General features: G+C 35.1%; 1 protein-coding gene across 1 annotated transcript in view; it reads left to right on the top strand.

The window, feature by feature from the left end:
- Nucleotides 1-24,880, top strand: part of CADM2 (cell adhesion molecule 2) — a 237,863-nt gene that overhangs the window by 54,664 nt on the left and 158,319 nt on the right. The gene's annotated exons all lie outside the window — the stretch shown is intronic.

The following is a 24,880-nucleotide window of genomic DNA, read 5'->3' on the forward strand; positions in this document are numbered from 1 at the left end:
TTTTCCTTGTAATTACTTCACTGCTATTTATTTCTGAGTACTCATCAAGGAAATACAAGTTTAAAATTACATAATAAAAGCAATACACAACGTCTACCTAATTAGATAATTCTAAACTCTTGGCATCTTATATTTTGTATACTTTCCATGGGACACTGAAGTTGAAAACTTAGAGAAAGTTTTTGAGCCATGATAATTGAAATATATTTCCAGAACATTTCCAAGCTTGTGCCAACAGAGTCTACATTGTGGGCAATGGTGACAATATTAGTTTCCAAAATGAAATAATATAAATTTATACTAATTTTTATTTTATCTAGAATAATCATAGTAACTCACTTTTTTTTGCAATTTGTAATTATTACTTTCAGTTAATCTGTTAATTGTCACATATGAGCGATACAAGATTTTAACTTGATAGAAAGTAGATAGGAGCCACTTGATATCAAGCTACTCTTTACAGATTATTTTGACTAGAAGATGAAATGCAAAATATTTAATTAACATATTTGACCTTGATTTGGTTTTTCAATAAATGAGAACCAATTTTCTCCTCTTTGTCTGCCTTTTTTTCTTACATATTTTTAACTGAGACAAAATATTTATTTTATGTTGAAAATTGATCTTAGTTTATTGAAAGAATACATTCCATGTTGAACAAAAGAAATGTCTTTCAGAGGAGCCAGAAATCAAGAATAAATTATTTTTGATGATGAATTTAATTTCTAAAATACTTTTTATTTCATTGGAAATATTTTAAAAATACAAAAAAAGTATAGTGAATCATATAACAAACATCAGTGTTCGCCCTATCCAGCATCATAAAAATTGTGTCATTTTGCAATATTTGTTTCCAATTTTATATAAGATAATAAAACATCACAAAAAGAAGTCCCTTGTTTCCTCACTCCTAGTCATGTTATTTTCATTCTCTCACAGAAATAGTCAACGCCCTTAATTTGGTGCTTATTATTTTCTTATGTGTTTTATATTGTTGCTACATATGTGTGTATCAACAAGCTATATTACTTTGCATCTTTCAAACATTGTAAGTAAAATCACATTGTATGTATCTTCCTGAAACTTGACTTTCTCAATTAGTGATGTTTTTGATATTTATCCACATTAATTCAGTGTTTACAGTCATTTATTTTCACTGCTGTGTACTATTCCTTTATAGAAAAATACCATAAGTTATGTACCAATTTTGTATCCATAGAAATTTTACATTTGTAAACAGTATTATAAGACATGTTCTTGTACATGTGAGAAGAATTTCTCTAGCATATCTACTCGTATTTTAGAATGGCTGAGTTAAAGTGAGAATGTCTTCAACTTTTCTAGATATTCACCAGTTGTTCTCTAAAGTGTTTATACCAATTTATACTCCTACTAGCAAAGTATAAGAATCCCATGATTCCATACCTTTGTCATTGCTTCCTTATACTGTCAAACATTTAAATTATTGCCAATCCCAAAAATGTGAAATAGTTTACATTTTTTTGACTACAAACAAGTTTGACTATTTTTTTTACAAATCTTGGTTATTCTATTTTTCACTCTTGCCTGTTCATATTCTTTGCTCAGTTTTTTTTTTTTTTTGGTAAGATTGTTTGTCTTTTTCTGATGCATTTGTTTTTATGTGTCCTGGATACTAATCCTTTGTCAGTGATATGTTTTGATAGTATCTTATCTAGTTTGTACCTTGTCATTTATCATTTTTTTCATTCAGTTTTGTTGAAATATAATTGGCATGTTATTGTCAGTGCCTCCAGTGGATTCTGATTCCCAGCGGCCCTGTGTACAGCAGAGTGGACCCTGCCCGGTGTTTTTGTTTTTGCGCCATTCTCTCACCTTACAGCACTGTATTAGACAATGTTGTGCTGCTAATCATAGTTTTCATGGCCAATTATTTCAAAGTGGGTGGCCAGGTCCTTCTTCCTAGTCTGTCTAGTCTGGAAGCTGAAACTTGTCCACTATGGGTGACCCTGCTGGTATTTGAAATACCGGTGGCATAGCTTTCAGTGGCATAGCAACATGCAAGCCAGCACAGTATGACAACCGACAGGTGGTTAGTATCATTCCCTGACCAGGAAATGAACCTGGGCCACGGCGGTGAGAGCACCAAATCTTAACCACAGACCACCAACAATTAGCATACGACTGCCATTTATCATTTTTATGTGTCTTTGCTTGAACTGAGGTTGTACATTTTAATGTAGTCAAATTTGGTAGTGGTCTCCTCTGGTTTGTGCTTTTGTATTTTGTTTAAGAAAAGTGTTTCTATTTTGAAGTTATAAAGATATATTCTACATTTTCTTCGAGAAGAACTGTTTACCTGTAGACATTTTATTATTTATTTGTTTATACATAAATTACTTATGGGCACATCCTCTGCGTTAGGTGCTATTCTAGGTACTTAGGATACATCTGTGAACGTAAGAAAGATTCTGCCCTTTTAGAGCTTGAATTCTATTGGGTGGAGACAGAAAATGAGAGATAAGCAATTGAAAATAATGCTCAAGAAAAAAAATAGCACAGGGAAAGAGAATATGAAATGATAGGGAAGGGTTGAAATTTTGGAAATGGTGGCCAGAGAGGGTCTCACTGAATAGGTGCAATGTGAGTCAAGACTGGAGGGAGAGAAAGAGTTAACCATTTCTGGGGGGAGAGCTTCTAAGTGCGAGAGAAGGCCAAGTGGCTGCGGAATGAACAAAGATAAAGTAGCAAGAGAGTGGACAGTAGACAAATCATGAGGGCCTTGAAGATCAGAATAGGACTTCTCATTTTACTCTCTGTGAAACGGGAATCACTGAAGGGTTGTGAACAAAAGAGTAACGTACTCTGACGTGTTATAATAGGATCACTCGGGATGCTTTGTTGAGAATAGACTGCAGGGGGAGGGTAGAAGCAGAGATATGTGTTTAGTAATCCAGGTAAGATGTCAGGTTGGCTTGGTCTGTGGTGAAAACCACAGAGGGGGCGAGAGGTGGTGAATTCGGGACGTATTTTGAATATAAAGCTGCCAGCATTTGCTGATAGATTTGATAGCTGGTAGGTGAAAAATAGAGGCATAAGAACAACTCAAAAATTTCTTTTGCCAGAGCAACTAGATGACTGGAGTTCTTAAGTGAGATGTGAAGACGAAGGGCGCTGTTTCGGGGAGGACAGGCTGTCAGGAACTCTGCTTTAGACGCGTCAGTTCTGAGCAGCCTTTTCGGCATGCAGTAGACATGTCACGTCAGTTGAACATATGGGTCATAAATTCAAGGAAAGGTCCAGTCTGGAGTTATAAACATGGAGTTGTCAGTATATGGATGGCAGTGAAGGCATGAGACAAGATGTAATTATTTTATATGCAGATTAGAGGCATGAATAGGGGAGTAGACTGAATCCTCTTTAACTCAAGTGTGGTCTTCCCAGGAGAAGATATTGAGGTAAATAAGAGAGGAGGAGGTTGCAAATGTGGCCCTAGGGACCCAAAACAGCGCTTGATAATACATATTTGCTGAGTAAATAAATTTAAAAACTGACCATGAAATCCAAGCTGAATAAGATAGGAAGAGGGGCATGAAGAGACTGGGTAACAGTGCGAGTGTGATAGGATCAAAGGATTGAAGTTTCTGCTTAGATTAAAGGGGTCCCAGAGGATTCACTGGAGAAATGAGAGCTGGTGATCAGAAAGCAAATGTGTGGAAAATACAGATGAGCTGCACGTGTAGCTTATGATAAAGTGAAGAGCACATCCACAGAGAGGGGCTGACGGAGGGTGGAGGATGAGACCTTCAGAGGGGAGGAAGTCAAGGAACGATGAGCATGATGCAATGATCCTCCACATGAAAGTTAAAATCACTAGTTCCCTTCCAATCCAAGATTTATATTAATAAATTTAATTTTATAAAATAGTTTAGTGTATCTTTTAAGATAATTATACGTTTTTCTTCCTTTATTTTTGTTGGTATGGCAAAATACATTGTTTTGTTTTTCTATATTTATGAACATCTTGCATTATTGGAATAAACTCAAATCGGAAGGATGTATCATCTCTTATATATACCAAAAATTCAGTTTGCTAAATATCATGTTTATTATTCTATGCATTTATGTTCATGAAAGATTAGCTTATACCTTTCCCTTTTAACGTATTTCTTCAGTTTTGGGAAAGTTTCAGCAATAATCTGTTCAAATAATACTGTTCCACCATTTAGTTCTTCTGGATATACTACAGTATTAGATATACGTTGGGGGCTCTCTGGTTGTTCAACTGCTGTCATTTATCTATATATGAATATAATAATATATAATCTAATATATAATAAATATATATCTTTGTCTTTTTGAGCTATTTGCCACTGAATTCCTGAAAAACAGCTACAAATTTGATAATTCTATTTTTAATTTCAGTGACTGTATTTTCTAACAATATTTAAAGTTACTTCTTCTCATGTTGACCTATGTCTTTTTTTTCTCATTTCTGTCTGTTTTTATTTTGTAATTTCTTACTTGATTTTAATGGACTTACTTTTTCATTTATTACTGGGGGCATCTTAAACATACCCATTTTATATTCTTAGTCCAACTGAGACATAGTAGTTATGCAGTTTTGTTTTGAATATTCTTAGGCAGTGGGGGAATTTTTTTTCCTGCCTCCCTTCCTCTTTTCCTTCCCCCTCCCACCTTCCCACCTCCTGTGTGCACTCTTTCCTGTCTTGAGGTTGTGTGTTATCTTATCTCTTATCACTTAGCTCCCTAGTCCCCCAGCCCAGAACCACTTTTTTTTATTAAGGCATTTCAGGGCATGATGATCTAGTTAGAGAGCCAGCTTGCTCAGTTCTTGAGAAAAAGGCTTCGTCTGTGTGCTCGCAGCCTTAGACCTGCAGGTTGTTTGAAGCCACAGCCCAGATGGTGGTGAGTTTTATTTTTAGCTTTCTTCAGAGTTGGGGAGCCCTGACTTCAAGAACTTTCTATTCCTGGTCCTATTTTTCTGAGAGCACTTTGTTACCCTCTCCACTCTGTTATATGCTCTTCTCTGCTTGTTTTATTTGGAGGGCCAGTTTGTATGTCTGTTGTTTTTTTCTTTATATTTTTACTATTATTATTATGTGTTTGCAATAAACGTGTTGAGTCAAAATATGAACCCCTGCACCCCCTGGAAACCCTGATATATCTGAATCAGTTTTTCCTGATGGGCTACATATTTGTTGGTAAAATATAAAATGTGATACAAACAAGTAACTTTGTAGTGAATTACACTGGCATTCGAGGAAAAACTTTTTTGAAAATTTTGCAGTTGGATGTTGAAAGGAAAGTTTATTTCTTCCAACTGATAATACGAATATAATATTTTCTAGTTGTTATAGCCATGTCTATTTTTTTCATGATTTTTAGTTAAGCTGTGAGGTGGATACATGAATCGGGTACATACACAGTATCACTCTTTTTTTTTTTTTTTTTTTTTTCGCTGAGGAGGATTCGCCCTGAGCTACCACCTGTGCTAATCTTCCTCTATTTTGTATGTGGGTCACTGCCACAACATGGTTTCCAACGAGTGGTGTATGTACGCACCCAGGAACCAAACCTGGGCCACCAAAGCAGAGGGCGCTGAACTTAACCACTAGGCCACAGGGCTGGCCCCCCACGGTATTACTCTTAAGGAACTTAAAGTACAATAGAGACAATATTAACACAGATAATTGTAATATATCATAGAGATTGATAAATCCCAAAAAAGAACTATATTTAAAGCATTCAGAGAAATGTGGCACCTTAATAAGGATGGAAAGCATGATTTCTATATAAGGGAATATGAGAGAGATAGCCTTTCAAAATAAAATGGATTTGGAACTGGGGGTTTGTAGGGGACACACCAGAAAGAGGGAGCCTTGAGAACAGAGGCCCAGAAGTGGGCAAGTTTGTAGGCATCTGGTCACTGCTTACACAGAGCTGAGAAAGGTCAAATAGTGTGGATGGGCAGGGACCAGAATATATTTGTGAATGTAAAAATACTTGCTATGTTTCTGGGCCCACTTACCCTGTTACTGAGACCATCCGTCCTTTTGCTGAAACAAATTCTCTGACCTTTTAGTCTCCTTTTGCTTGTAGCTGCCAGTCTATGGCCTAACTCCCTATTCAAAGTTTCCAAAATGGTTTTCTAAACTCATTAGATTCTTTTTTAATTCCTTTCTATCCCCAGCTCTGATTTAAGAATTTTATGCCACATTATCATTCACTCGTTTTCATGTTGCTTTGCAATTATCACCTACGTATTTTATATCTGTATGTTTAATCTCCTCCAAATAAATTGCAAGCTCTTAAAAATCAGTACAGGCACTTACGATTTCTTTGGAACTTCCTCTATACATATTCAGTGTTTTGAACAAATGTTTTAATTAATAATTTATGTATTTGGAAGAAATATATATTAGAAAAAAGAAGCCACATTCTAGGTGTTCTCCTTTTTCTTGTTTTTCTCAATTTGTCTCAAGTTCTCTGTGCCTTCTTTCACTAGGACTCTCCTACTCAATCTCTGCCTGAACATATAAATATGTATATATACATATACACACACATACACGAACACATATATAATCTGTACGAATAGTACACCAAGAAACAGGAGTTTCTAAGATGGGTATTGTATAGCTTTTCATACAATCAAACTATAAATTTCCTTATTTTTTTTAGGTAAACACTGCATTTTAGAAAGCTAGAAAAGTAAGATGTCCTTAAAACCATCGATACAGTACTTTGATACACGTATAAAAGGTAATAACTATGTCTAAGACAGCATTTGTGTCTGTGTGCTGTCAATCACCTTCCTTCTTTTATTAGTCTCAGATAAAAGATAAACAATAAGACTGACAGTTTTGTGTCCTTTGCTGTTTTGTGTCACCATCATAGACAAGAGGGTATTATGTCATCACTCAAGTCTGTCACAGTTGGTGTATCCTTCTGTTTGGTGTGTCCTTCTGTTTTCTTCATAATCCTCATAAATAAATACAAAAACCACATATTGATTATATATTATTATATTATGAAAATATTTTCCCATAATATAATGTCCTCTACCACAAATAAGAATATTTATGCAGCTGCCAAAGCCTCCAGAATATAGAGATGTTTTGTTTTGAAGAAATATTTCTTCAATAAAAGAGTAAATATGACAAGATATGTGGATTTTCTTTTTCAAAATACAGGGAAACTATAGAATTTCTACATCTGTATAACATGGAAGTCAAACATAGTGAATTTTAATATTTTTAAAATATAAACTTTTTCTTTTCTTTTCTTTTCTGGAACTTCATCTACTTCCACATTGTCTATTTCCACATTTTAAATGAGATTTTGTGGTATGTTTATTGCTAAAAAGCAATCTAAATAAATGAAACAGCTCTATAGCTAGTTAATAATCAATTTCAATAACCATATAATAAGGTACCAAAAACATAATTTGCTATTTATTTGCCATTATGTTTGTAAAATAGATATATTGTAACTTAGCTAATGGAAATGAGAAAATTCAGAAAAGTACAAAGAAACAGGAAAAAAATTATCCCAAATTCCAAGACTCTATTAGGTATCTTTTCTACTTTATTGTAAAATCAATACCATACTGAACACTTAATTTTTGATCCTTCTGTTTTCAATTAGGGTTATATCATTTCCCTATGTTAAAGGTCTTCATGCTTATAATATGAAGGCTTTTTAATATTCCATCCAAAAGTTTGTTTCCTAATATTGGATATTAAGTTTATTTATCATTTTTCCTTATTATAAATACTGTTATGTTGCCTATTTTTTGTGCATAAATTTTGGTTAAAATTGAAATGACTTCCACTCGGATGGAGAGACCATGTCAGTGCTTCCTTATAACTGACAGCCTGTTCTCATCATTTTCTTCCTTTCTGCGGTAAAATATTTTCAAATGGTTTTCTTAAGAAAAGGAAATAGATGGTATTTTTCTGAGACCTTGCATATCTAACAATTTTTTTCTGTTGCAATATCATGTGGAAGATAAATTGGTTGTTTATAAATTTTTTGCCTGATAACCTTTCACCCTTAGAGTTGTGATGAGATTGCTCCTTTCATTTCAGGGATTTAATAACTTTTAGAATGAAAACACAGATTAATTTTAGCTGTAGAAATCATTCTAGTGTCTTTAGTTTCCGTTGTCATGGTATTATTTTTCTCAGTAATTTCTATATGCATGTGTACATATAGACAAACTCACACGATACACACACACACACGCACTATAGTGGGGACATAGCTTCTCTTATTGCTGGTACTACCTTTTCTTCTGCATTGTGAGAGATCTCAATTGGTTATCTACATTGTTGTTTCCATTTTTCACTACATCTATCTGGCTTTGACTACTGCCTTTACTTTGGGCTTTAATTCTTTTGTATTTTTAATCGATCTTCCTCTCCATTTTTTATTGTATTCTGTTTTTGTGATATTTGAGATTATTTTTCCTACGTATCTTTCTGCTCTTTCTTTAATAGTGTTTGTATCTTCTTGTAGCCTACTGAGCATTCCAGACACTCGTCTAATGGTTTTTCTGGTTCCTATAGCAAATCCTAAAGTAATTCTTTGGGATTATATCCCTTTCTTTTGATCAATAGTATTTTTCATAAGAGCCATAATATTTTTTATCTAACTCATTTTTGTTAGTTACAGTAACACTATCTTCATTAAGAAACTTGCAAATTTCAGGAATTAAAGGCAATGGAATTTTAATTGTTTCTGAAGTGTACCGTTCAATACAAAAGTTTTCTCGTCTGTGGCCTGTCATTCTGCGGGGATTCAGGGAGCCAGAGTTCCTCAATTGTGTGACATTTCATTGCCTAGATTTTTGGAGCCTCCACTTCAAAACAGGAGAAGGGAGAAGGGAAGGTGGACGAGCTCTGCCAGCTTCTTAAAAGACTCAGCAGTGAAGTGGAATATGTCACCTTGCCTACATTCCATTGGCTAAATCTAGTCACCTTGCTTTACTCCACAGTGCAGGGCTGCTGAGACAAGTAGAACTTCATTGGGCAACAACCTCTGGGATTTAGATATGGAAGGGAGAGGGCATTTTTTTATTTTGTAGAGAGCTAGTCATCTTAGACCCTTTCATCCTTTAATAGGGAGAGATCTACCCAGATCTAATGCATGATAACGTTCCATATGTGAATATTACATTCAGTTCTCTTTTTATTCTACAACTGGATGGTATATAAATATGTTAGCTCCTAGCACAATCCCCAGTTTCTAGCTTGTTTAATCACAAGTAGCCCTGTAGATCTCAGACGGCATCTCTGAGAATTGTTCTAGAGTCTCAGGTATTTCTAAGAAATAAGAGTTCAGTACCACTGCAGTAATCATGGTGCTCCCAAAGCGCTCCCTGTTTCGATCTTCTGCCTACATTTTACTTGTGAATTCTGAACCACCTTGAATATAACATACCACTGCCACTTCCAGATCAAATTTGGAAGGCAGGATATTTCTCTTATTTTGCCTAACTGGTTATTATAACATAAGATCTCTGGGGCTCAGTAAGGAACAGAATTCTGGTTGTTTTGAAAAGCAGCACTTATTTGGTATCTGAAGGCTTTTTTGTGTGTGTGCGTGCAGTAGAGAAATCCTAGAAAGTATTTGCATAGTAGGGCTATTCTAAGTGTGTTGCAGAATGATTAAACGAAATACAGTTTTGTAGTAGATTATTTCTAAAACATGTATTTTTCTTATTCTCTCCTGCTATTTTATGCACACTTCCCTTTCATATGGTCCTCATTATATCAGTGAAATCAATCTAAGAGAGAGCCAGGGTCTTTTCCACAGTGTAGGCTGATTGTTGGGCTGCCTCAGTCTCCCAGGCCAAGTCAAGCTCAAAGCCTGTACGTCCAGATCTCAGAGCTTCGTGTGAAAGCTGTGTAGTCAGCAAGTAGAGGAGCCTTTGAAACAGGCCGTACCACACTGTGGTTCTCCCTCCTGAGAATTAGCAGGAGCAGTGTGTTCAGTGCTTTCTCTCTGGGTTTCAGAAGGCGCCTCCACAGTAGATCTCATTTCAACCCAGCTACAAAGTAGGAATTCAAGCTTACTGCTGCACCTTTATGTTTAATGAAATAAAACACAATGTGCTCTTTTATTATAGATTTCACTTGATGCGGCTAATTTGATGTATATTTTTTCTCATCTTTTCAGTAAGTTTTGGAACACTACTCATGTGAATTACTGAAAAAAAATCTCTTTCTGTACTCACTCCTAAAAGCCTTTTATCAAATTAGCTTTCATCAGTCACTCCTCATGTGTCCCAGGCTTCTTAGCTTCGGTCATTTTAGTTGCACATTGGATTTTTGTCCTACTTTATTTTAAATTGCCCCTCATTTATTTATTTATACAATTATTTATATATACAGCATATATACATCGAAGTGTATTTATATAAACTATGTGAACATATATACAATATAAATAATTGTACATATACTATTTATATATAATACTGTACTTATAGTATAATAGAAACATAAAAATTTTCTAAAATTTTGTACTTAAGTTGTAGTGACATATTAAGATCTGTTGCCTCTTCTTTTTTTACAGCCACTGAATTTATCTGCCTTTTGCTAAAATTTGTTATAGGCAAAATTTGAGTGCCATATATTTTTTACACAATGAGAGACTTCTAAAAGTTAGCATACAATTTAGTGTGAATTAGCACTTTTTAAAAACCAATTTAGATACTAAGGTAAAGAAAAATTAGATTATATAATGTAAAGAAAGAAAATTCAAACAGTATAGGAAATGCTTTAATTTAAATTTAGAAAGTAGGGGCCCGGCCCCATGGTGTAGCAGTTAAGTGCGTGCACTGCACTACTGGTGGCCTGGATTCGGATCCCAGGCGCGCACCGACACACCACTTGTCAGGCCATGCTGTGGCGGCGTCCCACATAAAGTGGAGGAAGATCGGCACAGATGTTAGCTCAGGGCCAGTCTTCCTCAGCAAAAAGAGGAGGATTGGCATGGATGTTAGCTCAGGGCTGATCTTCCTCACAAAAAAATTAAAAAAAAATAAATTTAGAATGTAGGGTGTCACCCTTCCAATTCTACATAGTACATTGTGATTTATTTATTTATTTTTCTGCTGGGATTGATTACATTCCCACTGAATGTTTGATTTATGCAAGAAGATATTTTAGAAACAGTATTCATGATCAATATTAATTTGCTGATTTTTCAGAGACAGTGTTTACTTTCTGGAAGATCCGTACACACTTCCTCCCCACAAGAAAGGGAAAAATAGTAAGAAGTGGAGAAAAGGAGGGAAGGAAGCAAGATCAAGATTAAGTTGTTAAACGTTCAGTTACAAATGTGTATTGGCAATGAAAAACATTAGACACATTTCACAGAAACCTATGGACTATTATTAATGAAATCTGTATTATATTGATATCTTCTATGGTTGTGTCTGAATTTCGAAAATGTAAAAATGATTTTCTTAAATGTATTAACAGGTCTCTAGATTTTTAAAGTTTGTATACTAGAAAATTTATTTTACCTAATAATTATGTTGTCTCCTAAATGAAGGCAGAACTGTGAAAATTTAATCCAAATTTCAGGCTGTAGGAGATGAGACTTTACAATTACTAGAAATATACACAACATAGTCTTGAGTCATTTTCTCCTCCTGTTTTACAAATACCAATTCAAGGCTTTCACAGCATATGGGGCGGTGCAAAGTTACAGGATCACACATAGCAAAGGCTGGTTCCTCTATATAATGAAGGCAGATGTTTTTCATTCCCAACGTACCTTTGTTTATACATTTCCATAATAGCACGACATATAATCTTCTTGTCTCTTTGATATAAATGCTCGATGAGAGTTATACCACATGGCTACATATGGTGGTTTTATGGTGGGATGTAAAAAATGAATTTCATATGTCTATGAGGAGACCAATATATTGAAGGTTGTGGGAAAGAATGAGAGCTTACAGAAACTGTCTAGTTCAAATACCACATCATTTTCTTGTTCTGTGAATCCAGGAAAATAGTGAGCTGTATCAAATTGTGAACTGTATCAAATGCTGAAAGATTTTTTCTCAAGAAAAATAAGAAATAATATGACAAACACCTAGGTAAATATTGTTTTGAGAAACAAACAAAATATTCACAAACTTTTGATTGTGGGAGATAAGGAAGAAAAGTTTTATGGTATAAGATCTTGGAAAATGTATATCAGAATTTTGTAGTTATTAAATTTTGATGATTATTAACAATCTTCCCTCATAAAACTACCCATATTAAATGTTGAACAGATATAATATATAGTAAATGTAATTGTGTGGTGGTGTGTTAGGATGAGGCTTCTAGTAAACATGATCTTGATTCTCCAAACAAGAATGTAGTTGTATATATAGCAACATTTGTGTATTTGGTATAAGTGATAAATCATAATTGACATTTTACATTTATAAATTATTTAAACTTTGAGGTGTAAAGAAAATTTGGAAGACTAAAGTTGCTAAAATTGGACTTTCCTATTTTTTTTTTTTGCAGGACACGTTTTATTGATATATTACTACTAGTAATGGTATATTTATTTGATTTTTTTTCAAATCCAGAGTGTATCAAGTCACCAGATAGTTGATTCTTTTGGCATTTTAGGTCTGAATTTTATATGTTCTTATGCCATCTGACAAATGGTATATTCCTTTTTCTTTTACCTATTTTTTGAAGAGAGAGATACACCACTAATGAGAATCAAATGCATCTAATTTTTATCCAGGCAAGATGATATTGGGGAAAGAGAATCGTCTGATGTAAGATGTTTTATATGTACACACACACACACACACACACACACACAGTCATGCACTACTATTTTTCCAACTCGTCCAAAATGGATTTTGTCATTTAGGATTTCACCTTAAACTGGCCATGAGTGTGTGCTTTCCCATGACTTCACGTGTTGCTCTCCCTAAATACTTGATTTTGCATTCGTTTGATGAGAATACTGAAACCTAGGAGAAGGAGAAACCGTTTTGAGTGTACGCATACTAATTTTCTAAAGAGGAAATTTTGAAACACACTTGATTATCTGAGCAGTTCTTGTTGAATCATTAACTTGTAAGTGACAATATTTTCAGCATAAAATTCAGTCAAATTAGAGTTGCATATTGAGTGCAAAGTGTAATTCATATTAGATGATTTTAAAATATGGATGAATTATACTATTAATAAAATTAAGGTATAGCTCATTATTTGAAAATGCTGTAAAAATCTAGTGAAGTTTTTTAATAAATGAAAGCATACATATAGTATACTATGCCATCGATTTAATGATTCCTGGTCACTGATATCAGGAATTATTTATGATAGAATAAATTTACGAATTGAATTTATGATTGGAAGTAATGTGTTACTCTTAAGTAAATTTCAAAGGTAGATTCCTGAAGTCATTGCAAGAGACTTCAAAAGTCACTTAGAACATATTCCCCTGCACTCAGTGTGAGAAAGACATTTAAACATTCCTACCAGGAAACCAGGTAGCCATCACTTAAACAACTTTTTTGACAGAGCTCACTATCTCATGAGCTTGTTCAACACAGTTGTGAAGAGCTCAATAAATAGAAAGACAGTCTCTAAATTAAAAGCAAATCAATTTCTCACTAGCTTCTAACATTCAATAGATTTGAGCAGATTAAATATGATCTCCCATTCATGTGTCAGCAACCACTTCCTCTACTCTCAATGTTCTCTTGTCCAATGGAAACATTCCCAGATTTAAATATATATATATATATATACTTAACATATATGGTTTATGGACTTGGAACAACTTTTACTCTTTCTTAAGATGTACTATGCAGATTGTGTGTCAGAGAGATGAAATTAGTATATGCTGATAATATATGGGTTGTGTGTGTCCGTGTGTATGCATGTGTGTGTGTGCATGTGTGTGTGGTAGCAGCAGCATTTTCCTTTTCCAACAGTCTTCTTACTGAGCGTTTATTTGGAATTCTCAAATGAGGATTTCACATTTTAGGGGATTACATCATTGTATAAAGAAATTGTAGAATTTTTTGGCAATTGAAGGAAAGTTATATTAGTTTAAGAAAATATACAGAATTTTATTTCAAATTGACATCAGAATTAAAATGAAGTGAATATTGCATATTCTATTTGAAAAATGTACACATATATGTACATAATTAATACACGTTTATAATTAATATAAACCATGCTGAATAATTTTTTATTCTAAAAATTTAATTTAGTAGATAATGAACAAAAATTCATCTCCTATTTTCTAAAACTAGGGTCATGCTCATAGCTTAGAGGATGACACAATCAATAGAAAATAACTATAGTGTTACTTCTATAGATATTTCTTCTTTGCTGAATCCAAGGCAGTATTGAGGAGAACATATGCACAAGCAATAGGTTCATGATTATTTTTCATAATTTAGTAACTTACGTAGAATTTTTTGCGTCAAAACATACCAAATGATGACTCTTTTAGAGAAAGTAAGTTATATACTGTTTTCCAGCATTCCTGGATATCTACATTAATTTGTATATGGAAGCATCAGCACGTATATAGTGGCACAAATAAGCCTACAGTAGCGAGGCAGACACTGCTAGCTGCTCAGTAATATATCTCCAGCCTGTGCACACGCGAGACTGCCTTTGCCAGCCTCCCTTGAAGTATGGCCATGTGCCTGAGCATGGAATGGGACCTGAGGTATGTGTGTACTTCCAGGTCTCTGCCATTAAAATTTCTTATACAGGCTTCCCCAGGCTCACTTTCTCTCAGAAGACTTTCACAGTCACAAGTTGAAGATGGAGTTACGTCTCTGATGCTTCTACAGTCTACATTGCCCTGGAGTAGTCCTTTACTGCTACATGTTAAAGAAATTTCCAATACTTTAAGCCACTGAAATGCAACCCTACATCCAAAAGCAAATCCATGTTGTAAAATCAGTGGATATAATGATACTTAGATGGCTAGCTAGAGATATAAAGAACAGTTAAGTGTATTTTCTTTGGCTTACAAGGTTCTTTTTGCCATATGACGTTGCCAAAGTCAGAATAAGATAAGACTATTTACTATCTTGAAGAGAAGGAGTAAATTTTCAATGTTCGAATGCATAGATTTAGGTTTACAGGCATAGGCCACTGTAAGGTATAGGATGGCAACTCAACTGTCTTAGATTTTAAAAATTTCAGTTACATAATTCAAATTATATTAAAATGTAGAAAGAGATTAGAATGGGGTCTTATAAAAATGTTTTGTTTTGTTTGAATTTATTTTATTTTATTTTTTTCATTTTGATCTCTATTAATGATATTTTGGTACTATATAAGTAGGAAAAAATTAATCTAAAGATTTAGAACCTAAAATCAAAAGCTGCAAAATTCTTCTAAGTCAAATTTTACCAAATAAAAATTTATCAGGTACAAAGAATCTATTAGAACATAAAATTTTCAAAGTGATTGTCATGTTCAAATGTCGTTTTTTCTAGAGCATACTCTCCTTACTTATCTTATGCTATGAGATGATTCACCAGGTGCACCTGCCGTTTTATTTACTCATTTGTGCTTTCACTTGTTTATTCACTCACTTATCCAATAGAGAGAAGGGGAATTATATTCAGAGCACTATGCTAAATACTGTGGGCCCTAGGAAGCACTCTCATCCATGGCTGGATGCTCCAGGAGATTACCATCTAATAAGATAAATGGTACATATCAGCATATAAATAATGGACCACATAATGTTCACTTTCAGTCTCCAATTAGCTCAACAAATGAGCTTCATGTATATTCCTGCCCTGGAAGCCTAAAGGAAGACATGAGTGTGGTTGGAGGTGGACAACATGGATGAATTTACCGAGAAAGCAATATGTTAATTAGGTGGAATGATAGGTATGATCTGGAGACATGCAGAGGGATTATATGCCTTTAGGTAAAGAGGCATGGATTACTCAAACAAATACCTGAGCAAACATTTGAACAAGTACTCACGTGTTTCTAAATTATTAGGCATTTTGAGGAGGGATGTGGAAATAGACTAGGAAAGTAAATGTTTCAGATTGCTAAAGCCTTATATTACAGGACAAACAGTTTAAAGGCTATTTTGTAGAAGAGATAATAGGATAGGAATATAGGTGTGTGTTGTAAGTGGTCTATGTTCAGGGCTTTAGGAACTTGATAAAGACTGGAGGGGTTTCCTTCAAGACAGATCATGAGGAGAACCCTCTGAGGAAGAAGGGAAGCCTTAGCAAAGACAAGAAGATTGCAAAGCAGAAATATCAGTTTACCTTCATTCTTCAAACATATTAATAAATTTTCCATGCCCAATTTTGTTTTTAGTACATTTTAGGTGTGGTAACATTTTGCTCTTTCAAATATTTCCTAATAACAGATTACAAATAAGGGATGAGAGTAGTGACTTTTTGTTTCCATGCATTTGAAGTAAGGAAAGCTGGGGTTTAAAAATTGAAATTCCACCACTGGAAAAATTTCCTTCAAAGAGTGACACGGTTTCCAGGTTTATTGCTTGGGTTCTGTTTGCATTTCTGTTCTAAAACTCCTTTTACTATGGTTTCAGTAAAAATTCATTCCAAGCCGAAACTTGGTATACCAAATATCAGCTCTGGAGCAATAGTTGTTTTTAGCAATTTTCCAGAAGATTGATTTAGAATGTTTTATGTTGTGTGAGTGTAAAAGAACAAAACAGAAAAGGATTCACTAGCTTGATATTTTATTCTGTCTATGTGTGTTAACTCTTTATTTCTGGCAATCCATAGTACTGTTACAAATAACACATACTAATTATAATCAGTATATGATTCTACTATTAACAAATAAAGTTTTTGGGTTATTAACAAATAAAATAACACTTTTATCATGAGAATAAGAGTGGCTACATTTTCTTCTCTATCTTACCTCTTCTACAATATCTAGAGGCATATTTTGACCTTATACGTGTCAATAGACCAATTGTAAGGTCTGACAAGTTAAGCCTTGAATCTGTGGCCCCTTTGAAGCTTTATTAGAGCTTATTTGACTTTTTTCCCTTTCTGATTTATTAGAATACAGATTTAATTAGCAGAAAAATCCTTGTGGTATACCAAAACAAAGCTGACTTCCCCGAAGCTTTGGCTCTTTGTCCTCATTCTTACCCTTGGGAACAGTAGAGATTTCAGCTGAAGAAACAGGGGCTAGCAGATTGCATGAGTAAATTTGGTTAGTGGTCAGTTCTAGAGAAATCAGAAGGGGCAAAGCAGAGTAGGCAATTAGCTCAGGTCTAGGTGGACAGTGTGCAGAGAGCAGGCCTGTGGCAGAAGTTGGGAAACAAAGCAGTGTGCTGGTCTGGGCAAGCTTTGGACAACAAAGTCAGGGTGGTGGGCAGGAGTCTATTGGCAGACAGCAGGCAGCAAAATAAAGCTGCTAGTGAAGCAAAGGCCATGGGCAGTTTTCTTAGACACAGCTTTCCCATAGGCAGAACTTGGTTATTGTACTGACACATCCAAATTCCCTACAGGAATCAAGTGGGGACACCTGGGTGTGGGAGCTTGAGCTGAGAACAAAGAGAATGAAGGACAACACATCTATGGTTCTTGAAATCCCATCACCTCAATGATGTTAAATTTACTTTACAAAATGGAACATATTGGTTGGATAATAACTGTATTTTAAAGTTTTAAATGTACGTAGTGATTGTTTTGGCTAAGGTCCTACGGGTATAGGATGGTGTGCTTTCAGAAACTTAGGCTTACCACTGAGAATTTAAGTAGCCAAGATGACACTTGAGATGACTTCCATCATCTTGATGCAGGTTTCTCCTTTCGTACTGTCTATAAAATATGGTGAATTATAATGATAGAATCGTTTAGTGTATAATGTTCACTTAGATGAAATTTTCTAAAATGATGTTAATATGTACAGTTATAAAATATTGTATGCAAAAGATTGACGACCCACCTATTAAACTTAATTCAATAAATTACTAACAGGCATCCATATATGTATAAGGTCTTGTGAGAAATACAAAGAGATATAATTCTGATTGGGAGAAGTTTTAGGTCAAATAGGTGAACTAGGACAAAATGCGAAAGCAATAAAGTTGTTATTTGCTGCCTTTAGTAATCTCTTAAAAGTGATTACATAATGAAATATGTTTTTATCATTATTTAAGCACTCTAATGTGTGACATGAATTATTACTCACTGGAAATCAATTTAAAGATATTTGGAAATGTTTCTGGCAAGAAGTTTGTGATCACCTTTATAAATATCATAACACGTAAGGCAGGAAAACTATTAAAGCACGTATGCACAAATTGCTATTAGGTTCTTAAATGAATAACAGATAAATTCAGTAGTATTAATGTTGTTAAGTTAATTTGGTTTAAGACTACGTAATTAATATACAACTTATTAATTATGCCAGTAACTTTTGGTAGAAATGAGTATAAAATGTGACTCAAATCCTCCAAGTACTTGTCTTAGGAATTTTTATTTTACCCAGCCTGAATTCCAAATATGCATTTGTATGATTGATGAACCATTTAGAACCAACAGTATATTGGGAAAATAATTTTTATCCAGAGTGAAGTACTATTTAATAGATTCTTACTCATTGGTCAGTGCTTCTTATTTGCAGCTAGGATTAAATCCTCCAGAGCTCAGAGTTCTGAACCGTTAAATCCCCTCACCACTGGGTGGCAGGCACCTAAGAGCTGATAAGGCAGGACCTAGAGCAGCCTACTTAACCCATGAGCTCCTCTTTAATCTCTATGATGGGTGAGCAATTGCCTTTTGTTCTTTTGTTATACATACTCATTTCTTCTCTTCAATTATTCTGAGGGTAATGTTTAAAATCTTTTTTTCAACAAAATTTTTGGGTTTTTATTTTTTCAAAAGATATTTAGAGGGGCTGGCCTAGTGGCATAGCGATGAAGTTCACGTGCTCTGTTTCGATGGCCCAGGATTTGCAGGTTCAGATCTCGGGTGCGAACCTATACACTGCTCATTAACCCATGTTGTGGTGGCGTCCCATATACAAAATAGAGGAAGATGGGCACAGATGGTAGCTCAGGGCTAATCTTCCTCAGCAAAAAGAGGAGAATTGGCAGCAGATGATAGCTCAGGGCCGATCTTCCTCACACACACACACACACACACACAAACACACAAGATATTTAGATAATAGTGAACATTCTGTGTTCTCAAAGGAAAACAATTTTTTTAAGATTGAATTCACTTCAACTGATGATATTACAATTCTTTATTTAGGTTCACTACATATCTGGGACTTACTATGTAGAAAATTTAAATAATACGGATTGTCTCTGATTAGCTCCTATCTTTTGTGTTCATTTGGAAACCGAAAGGTAACATGACAATAGCTTCAGAGGTCAGTCATTCAGTATTTCAAATCATTTTCCAATGAACTATCACTTTGTTAAAAATTTTTGTAGCATGATGTTTCCAGCTCTTTTATGCTCAACAGTGTCTAAACAGGACACTTTTTTTCTTCTTTTTGTGACTTCTGTCCTGTGGGGGAGCCTGTGGAGATATATCGAAGAGGACTTCCTAGTTCAGTTCTTTTTCACTCTGCTCTTATCGTCTACAGACAGAGTTTGGCTCTCAGTTTCAATTCAATAGCCCTTCACTGAATACCTCCTTGTGCAGATAGTGATGGTACAGGGTGCTGAGATGAGCAAGACAAGGATGCTGCTCACAGGGAACCTGTTGAGTTATATTGTATTCCACTTTGAACTATTAAAGTTTTTCCTTTATTCTTTCATACTTGAAATGCTATGATAAAGCAAACTGCAGATGACATCACAAGTATTTATAAACGTGAAAAGATAAATGCTGTGGATGTAAGATTTGTTTAAAATGTACAGTCCAGTGAGAATCTCCTTAGATAGCTCTTTTGTTTTGGCAAATGTATTATCGAAAAAATTTACACAATGAATAATCACTTTACTAATTGTGTCAATTCCCTGGTTCTTGGGAATATTTTTCAGGTTTCAAATATATGTTCATATATTTCGGTTCTCTAAACCATATTTCTTATACTTTCACTCAGTTATCTCCACCTAACACTCAGCATACTGAGGCACACAGTATTTAAGTGACTTGCTAAGTTCATATGGTTAATCAATAATAGTGCTCACATTAAAATGCAGATATTCTGCTTTTCAGAGCCTAGTTTTTAGTCAGGGCTGGTAGTGATCATAAAAGAACTCAAAATATTATATGGTTTGGTAGGCTGAATCAACTGAGACATTAAGACACTAAAATATTAAGGTTCACTTCAGGATTCCAAACCTAAAATATTTTAATAATATCCTTGTAGATTTATTTTAAGGCACTTTCCATACTGCATGATATTATTCACTTCACTTCACAATCCAAGAAGGGAGATGAATCAAGAGTTATCATCCACGGGAAACCTGACCTCATGCAAGTGCTGAGAGCAGGTCTTGGGATCCCAAAGTCAATACTTTTTGCTTTACTCCATGCAAGTGATTTAAATATGAAAGTTTTATATTTGTAAGTGTTGAGTAATTGAGTTTGACTTCAGTGATATTGTATAGTTTCCACAAAATAATCTGACCAAAAGAGAGTTAAATTCCTCTTGCCAGGATTCACTGAAAATTGTAAGTTCTGTCTCTGTCAGTGGGCCCTGTGTTAGAGGAAACGAAATTGAACACAGTGAGTGAGGAACATGTTTACCCATACAACATCACGGCAGAAACCCGAGGTTTTCTCTTTTGGTGATCACTTTTTTTAAAAACCAAGAAATATGTGATACATTTTTTTTTTAAATAAATCATAGCTTTGAAAAGTGGTTGATATAGCATGATGTCCTATTGGGGAAATAACAAATCTGTGTCCCACTGTTTTCCTCTAGCAACTGAACAAGGCATATGTATTAGGGCACGTAGGAGATAGAATATGAAACATGCATTTAAAAAAAATGTATGCTGTACCCTGATGGAGTTACAAACAATTATAATCAGACTTGCCTTATTTTTTATATTCAGTAAAAATCACTTTCGAAAATATGTGCAAGTATATGTCTCCTTATGAAATTAGAGTTAACAGAGAATAGTAGCAGAGGGACTACTATCATTAAGGTATGTGTTATTTGAACATGTAGGAGGATGATTTTTTAAAAATATATCTTAAATCATGACATTTAGAATTTTCCCAAATATTATATATTTTATAATTGCCTACTCCACTCACAAAGCATATAGGGAAGGAGCAGGCAATTTAAGAGTATATGGCACTTGGGATCCCCCTCTTGCTCTGTGGCAAATGTGTACATGCATTTTAAGCTTTGATATCCTAACCATTTCTCTACTTCATCAAATGTGCATAAATTTTTTTAAATGATTTTTTATTGTAGATTCATACCCAGTTGTAAGAAATAATTCAGAGAGATCTCATGTACCCTTCACCCAAAGAGCATCTTGCAAAGATGTCACAACTAGGAAATTGACATTTACTCACCAATCTTATTTGGGTTTCACCAGCTTTATATATGCTCATTTGTGTGTGTGTTTAGTTCTATACAGTTTTATTACACGTGTAGGTTCATGTTTCCATCACTACAGTCAAGATACAAAACAGTTCCAACACCACAAGGATCCCTTGTGCTGTCCTTTTATAACCACACTCACGTCCTCCCAATCTCCTCCACTCCTTCTATCCTTAAACCTTGGTAAACGCTAGTCTCTTCTCCATCTCTATAATGTGTTTATTTCAAGACACTAAATAAATGGATTCCATCTTTATTTATAGAAGTTTTTTTTTTTTTTTGCTGAGGAAGGTTGGCCCTGAGCTAACATCTGTGCCCACCTTCCTCTATTTTTTTGTATATGGGACGCCACCACAGCATGGCTGGTGAGGAGAGTAAGTCTGCACCCAGAATCCAAACCTGCAAAGCCAAAGTGGAGCCCATGGAACTTGAACCACTCTGCCACGGGGCCAGGCCCTATTTATAGAGTTTTTGAGTGTATCGTTTTGTATATTTTCTTAGTAGTTGTTCTGGATATTGAAATATACATGCGACTTACCTGAGTCTACTAGTAGCAATGTTTTACCATTTCGAGTTAAGTATGGAAACCTCACTTCCATTAGGTCCCTTTGCCCTGCACACTTCTCACTTGTCTCCAGTAGTCCTTCTATATATGGTGAACAGTGCATCAGTTGTTACAATTTTTGTTTCAACCATCACATAATCAAGAAAACTCAGGAGGAGAAAGGTAGTCTATGTTGTATTCACCCATATTTTATTTCAACCATCACATAATCAAGAAAACTCAGGAGGAGAAAGGTAGTCTATGTTGTATTCACCCATATTTTATTTCAACCATCACATAATCAAGAAAACTCAGGAGGAGAAAGGTAGTCTATGTTGTGTTCACCCATATTTTATTTCAACCATCACATAATCAAGAAAACTCGGGAGGAAAAAGGTAGTCTATGTTGTATTCACCCATATTTTTGTTCTTTCAGTTGTTCTTTTTTCCTTCTCGATGCTCCAGGAATTCTTCTTTTCTGTTTGAAGAAACTTTCTTTAGCTTTTCTTTAAGACAGATCTGCTAGAGACAAATGTTCTGTTTTCCTTCTTCTAAGAATGTATTTATTTCCCCTGATTCCTGAAGGTTAATTTCACTGGATAAAAATTCATCATCGTTGACAATTCTTTTCTTTCAGCACTTGAAAAATGGGCTACTCCCTCTGGCCCCCGTGATGGCAAAGAGGAAATCTATTGTCATTTGAATTGGTGTTCTCTTATAGGCAGTATGTCTTTATCTCTAGCTGCTTTCAAGATTTTTTTTCTTTGTTTTTGGATTTCAGAAGTTTAATTTTGATGTATCTTGATATGGACTTCTTTGAGTTTATCCTCTTTGAGCTTTGTTCGTCTTCTTGATTCTGTACATTTATTTATTTTGCCAAATTTGCAATATTTTCAACCATTATTTCTTCAAATTCTCATTCAGCTCCACTCTTTTTCCCTTCTTCTAGAACTCGTATGGTACCATGTCGGACATTTTGTTACTGCCCCACAGGTCCCTGCGGCTCTATTCTTTTTCTTTTTCTTCTATCTACTTTCTCTCTGTTGTTCAGATGGGGTGAATTCTGTTGCTCTGTCCTTGAGTTCGCTGATTCTATCCTTTGTCATCTGCACTGTACTGTTGAGCCAATCCAGTGAGTTTTTACTTTGGTTACTGTGTTTTTGACTTCTATAATTTCCATTTTGGTTCTTTTTTATAATTTTTTCTTTGCTGAGGTTTTCTACTTTTTATTTGTTTCAAGATAATTAGTAATTGCTTCTTAAAGTATTTTTATGATGTCTTCTTTAAATTCTTTGTCAGGTTATTCCAATATCCATTTCAACTTACTGTTGGCATCTGTTGATTATTTTTTCTCATTCAAGTTGTGATTTTCCTAGTATTTGGTGTGACCAGTGATTTTTCTTTTAGTATATCCTGGACACTTTAGCTATAATGTTAGGAGACTCTGGATCCCATTTAAATCTTCTATTCTAGGAGGCAGTCATCCTGTTTATGTTTAGCACACAGGTCCTAGCTTACGTTTGCAGGCCTGGTTCCACCAACAATTTAATTGTCAGAGCCTTTACGGTGCTTGTGGTCAGCTTGAGTTGTCTAGTTCCACTGAGGTTTACACTGATCTCTACTGGTACCTAAGGGGGCAGAGGAGCTTCCCCAGGCCAGGCTGCCTGTTGGCTCGAGGCAGGATAAGTGGTTCTCCAGCTGAAGGGAAAATCACTTCTAGGCCTGGCTACTTGTAAAGGGATCACCCAGCTGCCCATGCTGCCCAATAGACCAGTTTCTCTAGGTAGGGAAGGGGAGTCTCCAGCCCCATGGGAAAGAGATCGCCATCCATGGACCCTTGTTGTCAGTGATGCTCCCACTTGATTCTCCTTGCTGGTGGCCAGTCCTCCTGATGTTGCTGGTGGGGCTCCCATTTATTAGCAATAAAAATGAGTCCACCTCAGCCACCTTCTGTTGCTAGGTTGTGGTTGGGAGAAGCCAGGCGTGCATTGCCTTTTACTATTGTTTGGGGCACCACTGTGTTGTTCCTCAGGTCCTGGTGTCCCTAACCAGTCCTTCTTCCTCTTTCTGCATTTCAGAGTAATTTTTTAGCTGTATCTTGCTTAATTTTAGGCTTTATAGCTGTACTTAGTGGGGTATATAATGATATTTAAACTTTTAAATGTTTTTTCCCAAAATGAGTCAAAAGGAGCATAAGTCATCAAGATACTAAGAATTCTTCTGTGAAAACACATGTGCTGTGATAGAAAAGGTTGTATGAACCAAAGAATATATTAAAAGTATTTAACAGGCAGTACAGCAGTGGCACCAACCAGTCAGAGCAAATTTAAACGTCGAGAACTTTGCAGGAGCTTTTCAGCTGAATGTCGGCTCTCGTTTAAATGGAGTTCAACAGGTGTCTCTTACTGCAGAGAGCTTTTAATATACTGTGTTCATTGTGGTCTCTTGGAAGGAATACAGCAGTCATAGGTTCCCCAAATTTGTCTGTCCATAGACGTGAACCCTTCTGTTTATAGTTTTTCTTGGCGCTAGCGTTCCGTGAAAGATGTGGAGGAAAGCCATTCTTATCACCACAAACATCTACATCATCCAAAGTATTATACTAGATGCAATCATTTGGTTAAAAAGTTACTTCTGAGAACATTAAGGAGCACCTAATTCAACTCTGATTTTTCAAAAATCTGATAGACTATTTCAATATATGTAAACCATCCTCTAATAAGAAAATGGGAATTAGACGTATGGCCAAAGAAAATGTTTATTGTATTGTGCTAAAAATACGTAT

Source organism: Ceratotherium simum, chromosome 27 (genome assembly GCF_057802395.1).
Source record: "Ceratotherium simum simum isolate JZ-2026a chromosome 27, ASM5780239v1, whole genome shotgun sequence".
Taxonomy (NCBI): domain Eukaryota; kingdom Metazoa; phylum Chordata; class Mammalia; order Perissodactyla; family Rhinocerotidae; genus Ceratotherium; species Ceratotherium simum.